Below are 19,058 nucleotides of genomic sequence, written 5' to 3'. Positions count from 1 at the left end.
ACTGTCCTAGGCGGATGGATGGCAGGGCTCATAGTCATCCAGGAGCCTCTCAGCAGGGGAGAGGACTCCATGGGGTAGGACAGTATACCAATTGCTTTTATGTCCTTCAGTGAGCTGCACCTACAAGGTGGCCTCTGGGCTCCCAGACCGCAGATCTAAGGGTAGGGGTAGTGTGGAGTACCCACCAGAGGGTACAGGGTGCGAAAGAGGACCTTGTGCACCTCAGATTCCATCTAAGGAACACCTGAGGCTGAAGGGACATGGCGAGGCTTTGGAGGTGAAGAGGCCCAGAGTTCAGGGCTCCAGGCCTGGCGCGGCCTGGGAGCTGGGAGGGGAGCTCATCTCTCGGCTCCTCCCCGGGGCCGCCCTGCCCCGCCCCGCGCCAGGACAGCCTGGGCGGAGACCCGCGGCTGGAGGGCGCGCCGCCTGGTGCTCCAGGTGCAGTTCCCATGAGCCTGGGGGCCCGCGGTGGCCCAGGAGGAGTGGCCCGTCTCCAGTCTGCCCCTGCCGTGTCTCTGCGCCCTGTCCACGGGACGCCAGTGAGCCTCAGAACCCAGGTAACCGAGGGCGGGACTCGGCCAGTGTTCCCCACGGGTCTCCGCCTCGCGTGCGTCCTGACCCTGTCCATGCACTCTTCTCTGCCGCTGAGCAGCGGAGCGCGGGTGGTTGCTTGGAGATGACGGATCTTGGAAAGTTTGAGCCTGGACGGCGGTGCATCAGGCGAGAGCGCTAAGGCAAACACTTGTACCCAGGCACCCCGAGCCCACGTGAAAGAGGAGATGCCTCCACCCCAGCCTCCCTGAGAATTCAGTTTTTCTTAGTTAAAGCAGCGAAGTAGACACCCTCCCCATTCTGGCTCTCCATCCCTGAAAAAAATCCTGGGATGGGAACTGACAGTTGGTAATTCTTAAGCCTCAGGGATGTTTATATCCGAACTTCCCGCCTCCTTCCCCTAGACGCACGCTATGAACCAGTTAGATAGTGTGCCTGGCAGGCACAGTTTTATGCCTAAGGAGGTAGGTCTGCACCCTGATAAAGAGGGTGCCCGGCCGCAGGGAGATGTTTTTTTTTTTTTTTCCTCTTTCTTTTTCTTTTTTCTTTTCCTTCTCTGTCTCATTCTGTCAATGAGGCCGGGTCCTCATTGACGCCCATCCAAGCACTCTCAAGCCCCGAGCCCAAGTGTGATGAGCCTAAGTCATGAGGGGGGCTGCAGCCTGCAGGTGAAGAGCACCAGAGTCCACTAAACCCTCACGGGTGTGCACACAATGGGCTTTCTTCCTTCCGTGAGAGAACAGCTCACTGCCTGGTGCAGAAAGGAAAGCTGCACCCCGCCCCCAGGGGAGGCGCTGAGGGGGTTGGATCCCAAAGCAGCCATCGTGGCTGACATGGACACCCCAGATTTCACTTTTCCCCCGGGGACAAAGCGTGCAGGTGGTAAGTGAAGAAAGAAAGGAGACCCCTCCAAAAGGCTAAGCATTTGGCTCGAGCACAGTGGTGGACCTCGACCCCAGCCTCTTGAGACCAGGTGCGCCTGCATTTTAGGAGATCACTACATTTGTTTATTACGGTGTGTGTGCGTGTCGGGGGGGTGCCCATGGAAATCAGAAGACAACTTGCAGAAATAGGTTCTCTCCTTCCACCATGTGGGACCTGAGGATCGAACTCAGGTTGTCAGGCTTAGTAGCAAGCACCTTTACCGGCTGAGCCATTGCTGCCCTGTCTGCATTCTGGTTGTGACCAGCAGGGGCCTGTTTCTTGTTGGTCTCCCCTGCAGTTCCAGGAGTGCACAAGGCAAGGGCACCTCCAAATAGAACGCAAATCCCCTTAGGAAACACTGCCCAGACCCAGCAGCCCCTTGTTAAGCTCCCCAGACAGCAGGAGGCAGGACGGGCGCTTCCCTTCTGTAGCTACAGTGCTTGGCATCGGGAAGAAACTTGGCCAGAACAGCGTGAGTTAACCAGAAACAGCTGAGTTCTTTTCCAGCCGGCAGGTCTTTGCCCTTGAAGAGCAGGAAGGACATTGAAACCGAGGACCAGAAAGCTACAGACACACTCCCAGATGCCTTCACACCCTGCCCCTACTTGGGGCAACTTCTTTCTTAATCCAGTTAAATAAAACCATTATCGTTAATCCCACTTCTTGTAGGGGCAAGGAAAGGCAGTGTGCTGGGTAAAGTGGACAGCCAGTGTGTTCTTCTCCTGAGCTGGAGGATGAGCGACTTCGTCCCACCTAGTGGAATTCCTCCCCACTCCTCAGAGGTCTCATTTGGAAACAGTAATTGTCATTGCCTTTTCTTTTTTAATTTTTTTTTTCAAGACAGGGCTTCTCTGTAGTTTTGGAGCCTTTCCTGGATCTCACTCTGTAGACCAGGCTGGCCTCGAACTCACAGAGTGCTCTGCCTCCCGAGTGCTGGGATTAAAGGTGTGCGCCACTGCTACATGGCTTTTTTTTTTTTTAAATATTTTTAAAAGTTTATTTATTTCTATTTTATGTGCATTGGTGTTTTGGTATGGATTTTGGGTCTCCTGGAACTGGAGTTACAGACAGTTGTGAGCTACCATGTGAGTGCTGGGAACTGAACCGGGGTCCTCTGGAAGAACAGGTAGTGTTTTTCACCATGGAACCATCTCTCCAGCCTGTCATTGCCTTTTCTTGATTCTTACTACCCTGCAGGGTTGGCCAGGGATTGGGGAAAAAAATTCACTTTTCTTGCCTCAGTTTCCCCTAGTGAGAAATAAGGTTTTATGAGCAAGTGGGTGCTCCAAAGACATCTGTAGGTTGCAGAGCAAATCCAACGGGTGATGGTGGTGGTGGTATATGTGTGGTAATCTGGTTTCTCTAGGTAGGCTTTATGTCTCTCTTGAGCAGTAACTGTGCCTTTTAGTGTTCCCCAGAGAACAAGCCTCATCAGGAGCATGGAACATACAGTAGCTTTGTAAGAAGTATTCACTGATCAAAAATAATCTGTACAGGAAGAAAGATTTCCATAATTCATGAGACCTGGAGAGGCTTGAATCTCTCTCCCCATTCTGTTTCTCCACGTAAAGAGAGGGGACACCCCGCCATAGAGGCAAGGGGAGGAGGGTCCCAGAACCCAGGTCAGGGCCTTCAGGCTGGCTATTCCCAGAGTCACCTACAGGGATATCTCCATGAGCTGATGGACACTGCAAGGGGCAGTGGAAGAGTCCTGGTGAGGAGGAATCCAGCCTCCTAAGGAGCGGTGGACGCTAAGATGAGCTAGGCTAAGTGGCCAATCTGAGAAGGCTGGTGGGGAGGGGGGCTCAGAGGCCCCCCTGGGAATGCAGGGGGAGAGCCTGGGGGCAGGGGTGAGGCACACACCCTCCTACAGAAAGCCACTCTCCTGCCTGACCTTCATAGACCCACTGGGAGTTTTGGCTTCCTGCCCAAGCCCTGCCTTTGACCCCAAACAGCTCAGTTCATGGCACTGGAATGCTCCTGCTGGACCTTGAAGTTGGGGCAGGGAGTGCCGGAGCCCAGCCTTGAAGAATGTGTTAGTTCCTCGCTTGTTGGGGTAGTTGGGGAGGAGGGGTGGGCCAGTCAAGGAAGCCAGGTAAGGCTTCACCTGGAGAGATAAGGCAGGGTGGGGCTTCTCTCATACCTGTTGTAGACAACCCATCCCTCTGCCATCCTTGCCCCTAGACACCCTCTGTGGGTCCACATGGAGAGCGTAAGTCCATGCCTGAGACCCAGTTTTCTGTCCCTTTGCACGTTGATGGCGTTCCACCAGCGTGGATGGAAAAGTACGCCTGTTGCAACACTTCATGAGTCAGTGCTCACTCTGCTGTCCAGGGTCTGGCCCTCACATGGAGACAAGGACAAGGATGACCCCGGGGATTGTTAGGAAATTGTGTAGTCTGGCAGAGGGGAGCCATCCCATGCGAAAAGACCATCATTTTTTTTGCACTTGGTGACAAGGATGCTGTCCCCCAAAGTGGTGGCCTAGTTTTATTCCCATCTCTGACTTGCCTGCTAAGCTGGATTTTAGCATGCCTTCTGACCTTGACCAGGCCAGGATCACCCACAGCAGGCTCTGGATTGTGCAGACCTGAGGAAGGAGAGTTTGCCTGAGCCTCAAGCAGGCCATTCTGTCCCTTAAGGTCATACCCCTTTGGTTAATTAGTAGCTTTATAGCCAAGGTGGCCCGTGCTACCTGGGGGATTCATTGGGAGCCTGTCAGAGACACAGAGCCCAACCACACAGCCTCTAGATCCCAGAGCCCAGAATCCAGCTGCTCTGGGAGCCTGCCGCTGGCCTTGGCTACATTCCCAGCAGCTGAATGTGGCTGGCAGACAGCCTCCTCAGGTTCTGGTTCTAACATTGTCCAGGTGGCAGTGTGACATGGGACCTGTCTCTTTCTGAGCCTCAGTTTCCTTCTCTGTCAGAGTGGCTTGGATTCTGTAAAGGTAACTCACCTTTAGCACCATTGCCACTTGGAGGCAGAGAGGAGGGGGCTGTCTGTGTCTTAGTGGGCACTTTCCTGTACCTTAGCCTCTACACAATAGTGCTGCCACACCACATCAACTCTGGTTATATATATGGGTGTGTGTGTGTGTGTGTGTGTGTGTGTGTGTGTGTGTGTGTTTGTGTGTGTGTATAGAGACCAGTACCCATAGAGACCAGAAGAGGGAATCAGATCTCCCTGGAACTGGAGTTAAAGGTGGTATGAGCTACCATATAGATGCTAAAAGCCCAGCCTAGGTACTCCGGGAGAATAGCCAGCACTCTACTGGGATATATATCTCCATCTCCCTTGGCTGGCTTCAAACTCAGATTTGCCTGCCTGTGCTGCGATTAAAGATGTGTGGCACTATACTGGCTTCAGAGTTCTTTTTGACGTCTGAGAACGCCTCTGGACATCAGCAGAGGTGCCCCGGGGCAGCATCGCCTCTGCTTGAGAAAGGCTGCATGAGATGGTCTCTGAAGACCTGCCCTCCCCCAGGATTTCTCTTGGTACAAAAGGGCTTCTAGCTAGTTTTGTGAGTGTGCCCTGTGCGCGGATGAGGAGTAAGCGGGACAGGTCAGAGGGGAGGAGGCAAGGCGGTTGGACCTCATGCTGTGAGCCAAGGCCAGCTCTCTGTGCCTCTAGACCTTGAGTTATGTAAGAAGGAGGGGGTAGGAGCCATGTGTGTGGTCTGGGCCCCACACTGAGGTCAAGGACCTTCCAGTGCAGGGCAGCAAATGATGAATCCTGTGTCCCTATTCCACATTGCCCTCTCTCCTTGCCCTGGGAAGGGATGCAGGAAGTGAATCAGCTCAGCAACCGCAGGAGAGTGGGCTGGGTGCCCTTTGAGATGCACGCTCACGCCTCATCCAACCCTCCCTGGCTGTGGTTTGATTATTCCTTCCATGTTAGCTGTTTATTAACTCTGTCCACGGAATCCCCTTCTGACCTTGTTGCTTAATGGAAGGGCAGAGGATTTATTTTGGCGGGGTTAGGCTTTGGGTGGTATGGTTGCTGACGAATCTCAGAAGTAAATCACAATTGCTTTGGGCTATTCATTCTTACAGTCTTCAAGAAGAAGCTCAGCTCTGGGCTGTGTGGGCTGGATACTGGGAAGGATCTTTGGAATTAGACGGATTCCCCGGGCTGCAGAAACCCTTAATCCAAGGTGTCTGTCAATGCCTTGCCCAAGTGTACAGAGGAGAGTGTGGCCAGCCATGAGGTCCTGTGTGCTGGAGGGAACTCTACAGGACAGAGTTCCTTTAGGGAGAAGATGATGACAGTGTCAGAAATGTCACAAGGGGGGGGGGGGATGGGGGGGTTGTTTATCCCTTTGTTGTTGTGGTAAAATACATAGAATGTAGCATTCTCATTTTGACTGTGTGTGTGTGTGTGTGTGTGTGTGTGTGTGTGTGTGTGCACATGTGTGTACATAGACTATGCACACCTGTGGCAGCCAGAGGCTATCGTTAGCTATTATTCTTCAGGCACCACATAGCTTGTTTTTTGAGATAGGCTTTCCCACTTTTATCTGGAATTAACCAAGCAGGCTAGGCCCACTAACACTGAGATTGCAGGTATGTGCCATCATACCTGGCTTTTTTTTTATTTACATGGGTTCTGGGTATCAACCTGAGGTCCTCATGCCCACAAGGCAAGCACCTTACCAGCTAAGCCATCCCCCATGCCCCATTTGGAGACTATGGAAAGATACGATTCATTGTCATTAAGCACATTCACATTATTCTGCGGATGTCACCACCATCCCACGCCACAACTTTGCACTGACCAGCCCCTCTGCCACTACCCTTCTGCTTCCTGTCTCTGTGATTGACAGCTAAGGGCACCGTGTATCAAGCAATGGGAGTCTCTTTTCAATGGCACATAACACAATACCAGAGTGGCCTATGTTTTAATGAAAAGAGGTTTTTTTGGTTCCCAGTTCTGGTCCAAGGTCAAGGTGATGTGTCTGGTGCTGGCCCTTCTGTCTGCCGGTCTGGAAGCAGTACAGGGCATCTCCTGGCAGCAGACAGGAAGCATGCCTCTGTGGACATGTCTTCTCCTCCTCTTCCTGGGAACTCATTTGGAAGTTCTACCTGGGAGCATACCCTTGTATACCCTTGACTGAAGAATGCTCTGCCATTCAAAGATGCATGCCTGGAGAGCACAGATGGAGGAAGACTGTACCGCATGTAGTAGGTGGAATAATCCAGTATGTGTCTTTTGTGACTGACCTCTCAGTTGCCATAATATCGTCATGGTTGGTGCATTTTATAGCCTGAGTCAGAATTTCCTTCCGAGGCAGCTATGGGCCACATTCTGTGCATCTGCTCCGCTGCCTCCTAGACACCTAACTGGCTGCTACCCTTTGGCTGCTGTGAAGGATTCTGGGGTGAGCCAGGTAGGCGAGTAGCTGTTGAGTCCCTGACTTTGACCTTCTGGAGTGGATGCCCTGAAGTGGAGCTGCTGGTCATATGGGAAGAATAAATACATCTAGAGTTTTGTGTGTTTTTTTGAGATAGGCCTGGGTTGGATGAGATATGGCTCAGTGGCTAAAGGCATTTGCTGCCAATCCTGAGACCCATGTGGTGGAAAGACAAAACAGACTTTTGCAAGTTGTCCTCTGACTTTCACATGATGGCTATGGTGTGTGTGCACACGCACACAATTAATAAGTGCAGTTTTAGAAAGTTAACCCTCTTGAGATAGGCTCTCACTATGTAGCTTAGGCTGGCCAGAGGCTTGCAGCCCTCCCGTTCAGTCTCTATAGTGCTGGGAATTTAGGCATGCACCTGTGTTTAGGATGCTTTGAGAAGAGATGTTTGACCTTGGTTTCAAGGGTAAATGATCTCTCTGGACATCTAAGGGGGTGGACAGAAGTAAAATTCTGGCTTATGGCATCCAGTGAGTGGCGCACAAGTTCATATGCCTGGCATTGGCGGCTGTGGCCAGAGGCAAGTATGGTAGGAGGAGAGGGCCGGGTAGAGAGTCTTGCTCCCAGCTGAGGAAATTGGGCTCTGCTCCATGGAGACTGAGAAGCAATGAAAGAGATTTCAGGCAGGAAGCCATGAAGGTTGATCACCATCTTACAAGGAAGTAAGTGATAAAGCAGGTGGACTAGGAGGGAAAGAGGCTGGAGGCAAGAAAACCATACAGGCAGAAAACCAGGGTGCTCACCAAGCTGGGGGGGGGGGCGGTGGCCACCCAAGGGTACTCATCAAGATGGGAGAAGATCCGCTTGGGCTGGGTGGCTTTGAGGGCCCATGAGACTACCCAGGTATAATGAACTGAGAGAAGTGTCTGATAAGCATATGAGAGTAAGGATGAGAAGCGGGCAGTCAAGGGGAAGGACCGCCATCCCCGCACAGAGGGTCCAGTAGAGTTAGTTGGAGGCCAGGTCATGAGGTGGCTTCTGTACAGTGTGACCTGCCCCGGTGAGTATCTTATCAATCCACACATTCTGATTGCCAAGCTCCAGGCCCTGTGCTTGCGCACTGAGGAGTGGACACACAGAGATGAACATGAGCGATGACTTTAATTCATTTACACATTCCATAAAGCCCAGGCTGGAACTGGGCCAGTACCTTTGCACAGCTAAAGATTGAATGTTGATAGGTGGCACGCAGGAGAAACAGAGCGTGCAATGAGTGTGTCCCAGGTCTTGACAATCTGAGCTGTGGCTTCTTAGCACCCCTGACGTCTTTGTCTGTTTGGGTTCCTTCGTTTTGTTTTTGAGACAAGGTCCCAGAAAGCCCAGACTAGCCCAGAAGTCATAGTAGCTAAGGATCACCTTGAGTTCTTGATCCTCCTGCCTTCACTTTCTGAGCCAGGATTATAGGTATGAGCTACCAAGGCAGCTTTATGCATTGCTGGGGCTGGAATGGCCAGCCCCATGGCCAGCACTTTGGACCAGCAAATTCGTTATTGTAAAGGAGACAGTTCTACACAGTGTTCCTTGGCATTTCTGGCCGCTGCACACTCACACGGGGATGAGGGGGTAGATGTTCTCTGGGGAACGAAATTGCTCCCCTCCAGGTGAGCTCCATTGGTCCTGGGGTCAGGAAGGCCGATGAGAAGATACTAATCTGAATTCACCAAGGCTAAGCAGGGATGGAGACTCCATGCTGCCCCTCTTTCCACCACCATGATGGAACTAATTAACCTCATATCTAAGATAATCACCTTAGAAGAGGGAGGGGCTTATTTTGGCTTGCAGTGTGGGGAGCCTCGTCTATGGATGCTTGGCCCTGTTACTTTGGACCTGTGATAAGCCAGAGCACCGATGAGAATCGGGCAAGTCCGATGAGAATCGGGCAAGTCCGATGAGTCTGGTGAGTTGCCCACCCAACAGCAGCAGGGATCAGGGCAGCTGGTTTCTCCAAACATTGTGGGCTGAGGGGAGGAGGGGGTGCCGAAGGCAGGATGGACAGTTAGGGAGGGCTTAGTGTGTTTATCTGACCTTGTGTTTTATTTTCCCATTCAACTATTGTGAGTTCTCCCCTGTCTGTACAGAGAGTTTCTCTCTTGTCTAGAGTATAGGTCGCCGCATTGAGTCTTTTGCCTCTACCCAGGATATTGCACAGAGTTGCTTTGTACCCGAGTTACTTTGTAAATGCAGGTGGCTGTAAGTGAGGCAATGTCCCAGGCATGGAGTGGCCCGCCAGTCAGTGTGGTGCTGTTATCAAACTGGCTTGTTGCTCTGGAGACAAGAGATAGTTTTTCCTTGAAGTTTTTACTTTGATTTTTTGTTTGTTTGTTTGTTTGTTTGAGTTAGGGTCTCACAGTATAGCCCAGGCTAGCCTGGGACTTGCACTCTTCTGGCCTTGGACTCCTGAATGCTAGAAGACCAAGCATTGTAGGTGTTCAATATAATAATAATAATAATAATAATAATAATAATAATAATAATAATAACCACATTATTTTTTTAATTGCGTGTGGGGGAGTGCATGTGCCAGCACACACGTCAAAGGACAACTTGTGAGAGCTGACTCTCTCTTTCTACCGTATAGGTTCCAGGGGTCAAACCCAGATGATCAGGTTTGGTAGCAAACACCTTTATCTGCCGAAGCATCTTGCCGGCCCTGTTCTGGGTCATTTTAACTTGGTTTTTCTTACTGCGAACAAGGTGAGCCTGCCACACAGGAGCCTTTGTACTTCCTTTTCCGTGAACAGTCTGTTCAGGTTTCACCCAATTTTCATCAGGTTTTTTGGTTTTGTATTGAATTAGAGGAAATCTTACTGAATCAAAGGAAATCTTTTGCTTATTTTTTTCCCCTTTTGAGACAAAGTCTCACGTAGACCAGGCTCGAATTCCCTATGCATCTGAAGATGACCCTGAACTTCTGATCCTCCTGCCTCTGCTCCCCAAGTGCTGAGATTACACACATGCACCACCATGCTCAGTTTATGTGGTACTGGGGGTCGAACCCAGGGCTTTGTGCATGCGAGGCTAGCAGTCAACCAACTGTGGTACAGCCCTGGTCCTGGAGGAAACATTTATGTACCAAGGAACTTTGTCTTTTTTTTTTTCTGGAATGTAAGTTATAAGTCATCCTCTTTCATTGGATCAAGGAAGATTTTGTCATGTGTGAGGAGAGTTATTAAAATTAATTTATTTTCTTTTATGTATGTGAGTGTTGTGCTTCTATGTATGCCTGATGCCCTTGGAGGTCAGAAGAGGGCATTGGATCCCCAAGAACTGGAGTTACGGAGGTTATAAACCACCATGTGGGTGCTGGGAATCGAACCCAGGTCCTCTGCTAGGACAAGTGATCTTCACTGCTGAACCATCTCTCCAGCCTCTGTTTTTCTGGGTTCTGCTGTTACTCCTAAATTTTAAGAATTATGAATGCTGATGAGAGGCAGTTCCCTAGTTGGTGGGCAGGGAGCTCTGGAAGGGAGGTCCCTGTGGAGGCAGTAGGATAGACCCCAGGACAGGAGCCGGGGTGGTCCTGGAGGTACAGGGGAAGGACTCGGGCCGCCTGCCAGGCCAAAGTGTACAAGAAGATGCCATGTGCCTACGGTTGGTGGCTGCACACGGAAGGAGCAAGGGATAGGGCTGAGTTAGTTAACATGAGGATGGAGTCAGGTGTGGGCAGTGCCGGAAGGTCCACGGGGCAGGGTCCACCGTGTCAGAACAAGAGGTAGGTGGACGCTGAGTCAGAGCTGGAGGAGGGAAGGGACAGACCTCTGTCCTCATGGCATCTTCTTAGGTCCCCTTGTGCCCTTAGCCACTGTCAGTCACCAGGCCCTGAGGTCTGAGCCCACCCTGAGGACCATGTTCTCCCTGTACTCGCACATGCCAGGTCATGTGACGCACACCTGGAATAGCCCCTGCCCAAAGCCCGCTGGCTGTCAGCTCACCAGTTTCAACCGGCCTGTTCTTAGCTATTTCCCTCGCCCTGCCTCGCCTTTCCCAGGGACCCAGGCCTCCCCTCACTGCTCCTGCCTCCATCCGCCGACAAACCTAGTATTCCCTTGTCCCCACATGACGTGGAAAGTGAGCAAGACAGTCACCGCCAATGGGGTTCCTTCTCTATGCCACCACTTACACTGAGTCCATGTGTTAAGTCCCGGAAGCGCCCTGAGGCCTTGGGAAGCCCTTGAACGGAAAGTGTAAGAGAGTCAGCACGTTGTGTGAATGTTTAATAAGCAAACACTCAGGGCTGGAAAGATGACGTAGGAGTTAAGAGCACTTGTTCTTCCAGAAGACCAGAGTTTGGTTCCCAGCACCCAGGCCGGGTGGTTCACAACCTCCTACAATCCAGCTGCAGGGCATTTAATGCCCTCTTCTGGCCTCCACAGGCACCCAAACATTCATGGCATATATCCTACAGATATACACACATATACATATATAAAAATAAATCTTTTTTTAAAAAAAAAGGTCTCTTGGAAGCCATCGTGGAGGAGGTGGCTCTGAAGAATGTCGATGAGGTGGGGATTTGGAATGAGAATGGCCAGAGCCAAGCGGGAGGCAGAGTATGTGAGCGTGTGTGTTGGGTCCTGGGATGCTTGGTGGAAACAGGTTTCTTCCCCCAAGAGTGAGTTGACATTTTGTGAACTCGTGCTACAGGCTCAGGGCAGGGCTGAGCCACTGCTGCTGCTAAAAGACTCCGCACTGGGCTGTGTTGGGGCCACGCCAGCTCCTGCTGAGGCCCGTCCTTGCCCGTCCATCCTGGTATCATCAGCAAAGCCTTGCCCTGAATGAACTCAACCACCTGCCTTTGCTCCCTCAACCTCAGGCCCCGCAGGGTACCCTCCTTCCTGCTTGATTCCACAGCACAGATGTTCCCCTCCTGCCTGATGTGGGCCTCCTGCCGCCTCCCTCTTGCCTTCTGCCTTCTCTAGTCTGTCTGTCTGTCTGTCTGTCTGTCTCTCTCTCTCTCTCAGGCTCAGCGCCCACACCTGTCTCCCAGTCTGACTTCAAAGGCATTCAAAAAATTATTTTATTTTAATTTAAAACATTTTATCTTAATTTATATGTGTGGATGTTTTGACTGCATGTATGTCTGTGCACTACATATGTACCAGGTGCCCACAGACTCCAGAAGAGATTGTTGAGGTTCCTGGTACTAGAGTTACAGACAGTTGTGAGCTACCATGTGCATGCTGGAAATCGAACTTGGGTCTTTTGGAAGGCAGCATGTGCTCTTAATCCCCGAGCCTGGTGTCCAGTCCCGGTTTTATTTTTAATTGTGTCCATATGTGTATGTCATTGTGTGGGTTGATGTGAGTGTGGGTATCTGCAGAGGCCAGAAGAGGGCATCTGATCCCCTCTTGGGTGGAGTTACAGGTAGGTGTGAGTCACTTGACATGGGTGCTAAGAACCAAACTCAGGTCTTAACTGCTGAGCCATCTCTCCAACCCACAAAGAACTCTTAAACACCCCCAAAGCCTTCAAAATACCAGCAATGGTGTCTGGGGATGTGGCTCAGTGGTAGAGCACTTGCTGAGCATGGTTCAGACCCCTGCACCAGGCTGGCAAGAGGGCTCAGCAGATAAGGTGTCTGTCGCCAAGCCCAAGGACCTGAGTTCAATCCCTAGGACCTACATGGTAAACGGAGAGAACCAATTCTTGAGATTTGTCCTCTGACTTCCACACACAGATTGTGGCACATTTACACACACACACACACACACACACACACACACACACACACCAAAATATTCAAGCCTGTCTTGTTAGAGGAAAGGAGGAAGAAAAGCAAAAAGTAATAGCAGTGGTTGGTGATTGGCAGTTACGCTGCTGTTTGGGGCTGGGGGGTCTGATCCACACTCCTCAGAACACATAGACTCTTTAAGGGGACGAGTCGCTGGCCTAGATTATAATCCAGAGCTCTCAGTCTGTTGCTAAAATTCATTCCCAGGGGGAGACATAAGTGACATCTACCCCTTCTCCTAAGGTCCCAACGACGGATGGAGCGGAGCCAAAGTTCACTTTAGAGAACCAGTGAGTTTATTGGGCCAACTTTCAGAGTGTAGGTGAGGGATTGCTTACAAGAATGTGGGTGCTCCTTCCCAACAGGCCACACCTGGAAAGCCTTTACCCTGCAGGGATGAGGGTGGAGCCCCATTCCCTAATCTTCCCTAGAAAATATACTCTAGCCCCACCCTAAGGCAAAAAGGGCAGCTTTGCATACAGCTGGTGGTAGGAAGCCGCTGGATGCTCAGGTGAGGGTCCCGGGTCCCTTCCCCCCCTCCTTGAGGAGTGTACACAGCCAACAAGCACAGCTGGAATGCTTCTTTTGCAAGGGGGCACAGCTGAATCTCCCAAGCGGGGCACAGCTGAATGCCCCAAGATGGTCGGTCGTCTGTCGCCTGACTCAGGATAGCAAAGTCTATCTGTTCTGCAGGATGCTTGCAAAAGTACCACCCATTTGGCCATGGCTGGCATTCCCTTGTGACCCCTCTCTTTGCTGTCTAAAGAGGCCTGAACCTTTTTGAGTGACATTTGTGGGCTTGCACTCACCTAGCCCTTGCCCAGCTCTTGTGTAAATGCTGCATGGCGGCCTCAAAACTCACGTCTTCTCTTTGTTTTAGCCCTTGACGGAGACCCCACAGGGAGGCTCCCTGGTGTGATGTATGTTAGACAAGGGCCCAGGTGAGCCATGGTTGATGGAGAAGACTTCTGGAATGAGGAAGAACGCAGTAGATAGTGGGTCTGAGGAGTGGTGAAGGAGAGGAAGAGACAGGAAGTCCACGGGAGGGCCCGGTGTGGGGGGAGTTGAGTGTCAGATCCCAGGAATGCAGGTCTTGGGGATTGGTCACCCTGAGGTGAGAAGAAGCTATTGGAAGGTCAGAGTGGGCTTCCGCCCCTGGGAGCTTTGAGTGCTGCCCCTCGCTGCCCACGGAGGAGTCTGGGGATCCAAGCTGGGTGCAACCTTTATGTGGCTATATTGGAGTGAGAAATGAAGAGGTCCAGCACCCCCATCCCCATCCCATCTTCAAGGTCCTGACTTGAGGTCTAGGTTTACATGGAGGGCAAGAGGTATACCCAGCTAAGCAGTCCTGGTCAAGGGATAGACCTCCCTATCATCACTGTCTGGACTCCAGTCTGTCCTGCAAGGTGGTCTGCACATTGTCAGAACTGTGTAAAATCCCTCTCCTAAGACAAGGCCAGGGTTCAGCCTTCCTGAAGTCCATTTCTTTCCATAGTCAGATCATCAAGAGAAGGGGCCCAAGTGTCTTCTTACAAGATCTTCACGCCTGTCAGGACCATGGCAGATGCAGGGGCCTGGCATTTCTGTGAGGGACTGTGGTTCATTCCCACTGCCTCCCAAGCTACCCCACATCCTGTCCTGGGCAGGACAGCACCCAACTCAAAGGTGCCTATTGATGGCTGGAAGGCTTTCTTGGTGAGAGGTTGGAGGGAAGGCAGAGGTGAGCCAGTGTGGAAGCAGCTTCCTGGGAGGGGAGGACTTTGGATGGCTAGACCCTCATGACTTATCTCTTCATGTTTTTGGTACATATCTTCTCTGGACACCCCCTCTCCCCCCTTTAAGTGAAAAGAAATAGGGGAAATCGCGTAGAGGAGGGAGAAGGGTTGGCTTTCCACAAGGCCACAGAGGGGAAGAAAGAAGGGAAGTCCCTGACTCTGTAGTCCTCCCCTCCCTCCTCCCCCTTCTAGGCTGGCCCAGATTGATCTTCATCTTTGTCCCAGGATGGTTGCTGGTGCTCCGCATTCTAGATTGTCAGTGGAAACTGAAGCTTCTGGGTTTTCTCCCTGCCCAGCCGCTTGGGTGAGCTTGGACAAGCCCCTTTACATGGCCGGCTCCAGGTTCCCAGCCAGATTTCCTTCTGACTTTGAGGTGGCGAAACCACTCATTCCTTCTCTTCTTCAGACTACTGGGGTGTCCTGGGGCACTAGACAGAGCAGGGGGACACTGAGGCAGAGATGCCATCTGGCTGTGGGGCAGGGGAAGGATTAGAGCGTCTGACTGGGCGCTGCAGAGCTGGGAATGCCCTCCATTGACCCAACGCCTGGGATTTGACTTTCAAAGGAGAAGCGCTCTGTCGATAAGGGCTGCACTGTGATAAAGACGCCTTTATTATTCCGGGCTCCTAGCTCTGCAGCTTCAACACCCCACCTCCCTGTGTGAAAACTCAGGCTGAATGGTTTCTGGGATTAAATGATTCCTGCTCAGCGAAGCCGAGTGGTTTCATGAACTAGAGCCCTGTCCGAGCATGCCTTCTCTGTCAGGCCCGAAAGCTCGCCAGGGCTGGGCACTGCAATTCTTTCTTTTATATATATTTAAATCTGGGGATTTTCTACATGCACATAACATGTTTTGATGAAGCTCTCACCCCCTATTCCTGTCCTGTCTCAGTCACTGTTCTATCACTGTCCAGAGACACCATGACCAGGGCAATTCTTACAAGAGAAAGCACTGGGGACTGGCTTACAGTTTCAGAGGTCTAGTCCATGATCATCATGGTGGGAGCGTGGGGCAGGCATGGCGTGCTGGAGCAGAAGCTGAGAGCTACAAACTCATCTGCACAGAGAGGTAGGAGAGGAAAGGGAGAGAGAGAGAGAGAAAGAGAGAGAGAGAGAGAGAGAGACAGAGAGAGAGACAGAGAGAGAGACAGAGAGAGAGACAGAGAGAGAGACAGACTTGACCTGGGTCTGGGCTTTTGAAACCTCAAAGCCCACCCCCAGTGACATGCTTCTTCCAACAAGGCCACACCTCCTAATCCTTCTAATCCTTTCAAACAGTTCCACTCTCTGGTGACAGTGTTTAAATATGTGAGCCTATGGCGGCCATTCTTATCCAAACCTCCAATCTTCATGAGGTTTTTGTTGTTGTTGTTTTTAGTTTCTTCCTTTTAGTGTGTGTGTGTGTGTGTGTGTGTGTGTGTGTGTGTGTGTGTGTGTGTGTGTGTACACAAATGCTGATTCGTGGAGAGGCCCAAGGCTGATGTCCGGAATCTTCTTCAGTTGCTTTTCTACCTTCTTCTTTTGAGGCAGGGTCTCCCAATCAAATCCAGAGCTCACTGATATGGTTATTCTCCTGCTAGCCAGCTTGCTCTGGGATCCCATCTCTGCCTTTCAGGCTACCGCCACGCCCACCCAGTATTTAAGGGAGTACTTAGCATCCAGACTCCAGCCTTCTTGCTTCCTCAGAACACTTTAAGGGCTGAGCCATCTCTCCAGCGCCTCTTCACTACCTCTTGAGTGGCACATTTTACTTCAGCCCTTAAAATAAAAACAACAGCAAAACTACCTTGTGTTTTATAAGGCTAAAATGATAAACCTAATAATGTCCCGTATCAGCCACTGGGCTCTTAATCCATGGCTACATTCAAATATTGTGAAACATGTTACACAGGACATGGGTGAGCAGGACGCATCCTGTCTGTGCTCACAGGGAAAATGGATACTCTTGCCGTCTACCTCATACCCTGGGGCAGCTGGAGAAGGTGGTGGTGGGAGCCGGGTTCAACCTCTACAGCTATGGCTGCACTTGGCCTAGTTGAATCCAGATTGCACACACATATGTTTGGAACACCCCCGGTGCATGGAGGCCTGTAGACAACTCAGCAGGGTGCAGGCTCACCGAAGAAGCAGCTTTCTGGGGAATGTGACCGGATGGTGTGAAACTTTCAAGCTGTAGCTCCTCTGCGTTAGCCGCTCTTCTTCTTGCTTTTCTTGGTTTTAGATTTACTTCATTGTCATGTGTGTGAATGTTCCACTTATGTGTCTGCCTATGCATCACATACATGGTTAGTGCCCATGGAAGGCAGAAGAGGGCATTGGGTCCCCTGCAGCTCAAGTTATGGACAGTGTGAGCAGCCAGATGGGTGCTGGGAATTGAACCTGGGTCCTGTGCCTTAACCACTGAGCCACCTCCAGAAAAGCACCTAACAGAATCCGTCCAAGGAAGGGAGGCTTTATCCGCACTCCAGTTTTCGGGGGCCTAGGGCCCATCCCAGCAGGGAAGAGATGGTGTCAGCTGGTCACATTGCATCTGAAGTCGGGATCGAGATGAGTGCTGGTACTTAGCTTGTTTCCTCTTCTTTATCCTGTTGGGAGCCAGGCCCAGGGAATGGTGCCCCTGAGTCTGAAGATGGGTCTCTTCCCTCCTCAACTGACCTGATCTAGAAACTCCCTCACAGACATGCCCAGAGGGTTTGTGATCAAGGAGACTCTAGATCCTGTCCAATGGACAATCGGAGGGTCAGAAAGGCACTCAGGGCACTCAGCATGCAGAACTGACTCAGGGAGTCGGGCCATGCCACCCTGTGAGCAGTCAGTGCAGGTGAGGGCATCCGCCTGGCTGCCCACGTCCAACTGCTCACTGGGTTTGGGTCTGTTTGCAAGTTATGTCCTTCCCCAGCTGGGCCTGGACGGCCCCTCCCCTGTCGTCCAGCTGCAGCTGGGAGCCTGCCCGCCCCTCAGGTGACCTTCCTGGCAGCTCACACTTCCTTTAACTCTGTGACTGCTCTCTTCCACCTTACCCTTGGGGTGTGTCCTCTGGCTAATGATAATGTGAAATGACTCACCCACAGTTTTCCTGGTTAATAACCACCACCCCGAGTACTATAGATGAAGCTAGGAGTTAATGGTTTCCAAGGAATGCATTTCATGAGTGCAGACCTCAACCGGAAGAGGGAGGAATACCATTTCCCTGTGCCCTCACTCTGGATCCCTGTGGCCTGGAGCCAGAGTATACCTAGGGGTGCTGTTTCTTGGCCTGTCCTTTAAATGTGGGCACATACACACCCCACATCATGACTACTATACTCTGCTCCCATCTCTAGCATCTCTAGACCCAGGGCCGGTAGGCTGCCCTGGTACAGCCTGCTTGCCTGCTTTAGGCCTCGGCCTTCCCAAGGGACACTGCTCTCTCTTCTGCCGAAATGAGCTTGGCTTTGGGATCTACCTCAATCCCTGCTTCTATCCAGAGCCTCCTTGCTTTGAGCCCCCCAGCCTTGCTCTGGGTACTCGCTCTGGACTCTCCCAAGTCTTGGACAGCTCTTTGTGTAGATTTCCCATGCGTTGGGTTCTTTGCTTGGCTGAGGATTCAGCAAAGGAAGAGGTAGGAACACCCCCCAGATTGGCATCAGCAGGGTTCTTGGACCATCCTTAAACCTAAGGTGCCATATGGGGTCCATGGAGGGAGGAACACGGTGAAGGAAGAAATGGAATTTTCCAGGCAGGGGAGAGACATGTGCAAAGGCATCTACAAGCCGTAGGTGTGGCACCTAGGAAGGGTAAGGCAGGACCTGTGGTCAGATAATGGCCCTTGCGAGGTGAGGTCCACACAGAAAGTGCTCTCAGATTTGTCTGTCCCCTGCTGCTCCCCATAGGTTAAGCTGGATGTCTTGTCACCTCAGCAAAGGGGCTTCTGTCTCTGAGGGCGGGTAAGATGGCCGACATCCAGCTGATCAGTGACGCTGCCAGCGCTGAAATGCTATTTTGTGCCTGCTAAGAAGAGTCTGTGGAGCTGCATGTAAAGTGACTCCTCTGTAGTAGCTGTCCCCCAGCCCCCACTGTTCACTTCGTCCTGACGCTTCTGGCTTTGAGTTGTGTAGCCCTGTTTCCCAGCATACTCAAGAGTACAGAGCGTGGACGCGCAAGACGACGCCCCTTATCTGGCCATGCCTGGGAACTGACCCCGAGACTTTCAAGGCAAAAGATGTGTAGGATCTGAAGAAAACCAGTGAGTGGCACTTGATGGATGTTCTGCAGGTCCACCGGGGTCTCTGACTCACTGGAGGTAGACCAGAGAGGAGCGGCTGCATCTGGGAGAACCAACAGACTCCACAGTGTGTTTGGGATGGCTCGCTGGAGATTTCCAGGCCCCTTCTCTCCCTCACTCCAGCCCCCTCTCATCACCTCATGTGAGGATCGACTCCCTACCAAGCGCCCCCAAGCTGTTCCTCAAGGTGGGGAGCCCCAAGCCCATAGATGGGCCTGGTTTCCTCAAGGGCAGCCCTCCTGCTCTGTCATGGCTCTTCTCCGGGGGTTTTGTTTCTACCTTGAAGGACTGCGTCACGCTTTCAAGTGTGAAAATGTTTATCTTCTCTCTACGTCTTGTCTCGTCTATGCTCCCACACAGTGGCTGCTTTATCTCAAGCTGCCTTCTGATTA

General features: G+C 51.7%; 1 protein-coding gene across 3 annotated transcripts in view; it reads left to right on the top strand.

Moving 5' to 3' along the window:
• The first annotated feature begins 387 nt into the window (after positions 1-387).
• Paqr5 (progestin and adipoQ receptor family member 5) overlaps positions 388-19,058 on the top strand; it is a 74,834-nt gene continuing 56,163 nt past the window's right edge. The window contains exon 1 of one of the 3 annotated variants that reach the window (XM_016003558.3): positions 388-557. The gene's annotated coding sequence lies outside the window, so the exon portion shown is untranslated. Of the gene's footprint in view, positions 558-1,295; positions 1,526-19,058 lie in introns of those variants that run through there. The other 2 variants (XM_006971457.4, XM_076576428.1) reach the window with 2 other exon arrangements.

The sequence above is a fragment of the Peromyscus maniculatus genome, chromosome 7 (genome assembly GCF_049852395.1).
Source record: "Peromyscus maniculatus bairdii isolate BWxNUB_F1_BW_parent chromosome 7, HU_Pman_BW_mat_3.1, whole genome shotgun sequence".
NCBI lineage: Eukaryota > Metazoa > Chordata > Mammalia > Rodentia > Cricetidae > Peromyscus > Peromyscus maniculatus.
Note: the sequence above shows the minus strand (reverse complement) of the source record. Positions and strands in the feature narration are given on the sequence as shown.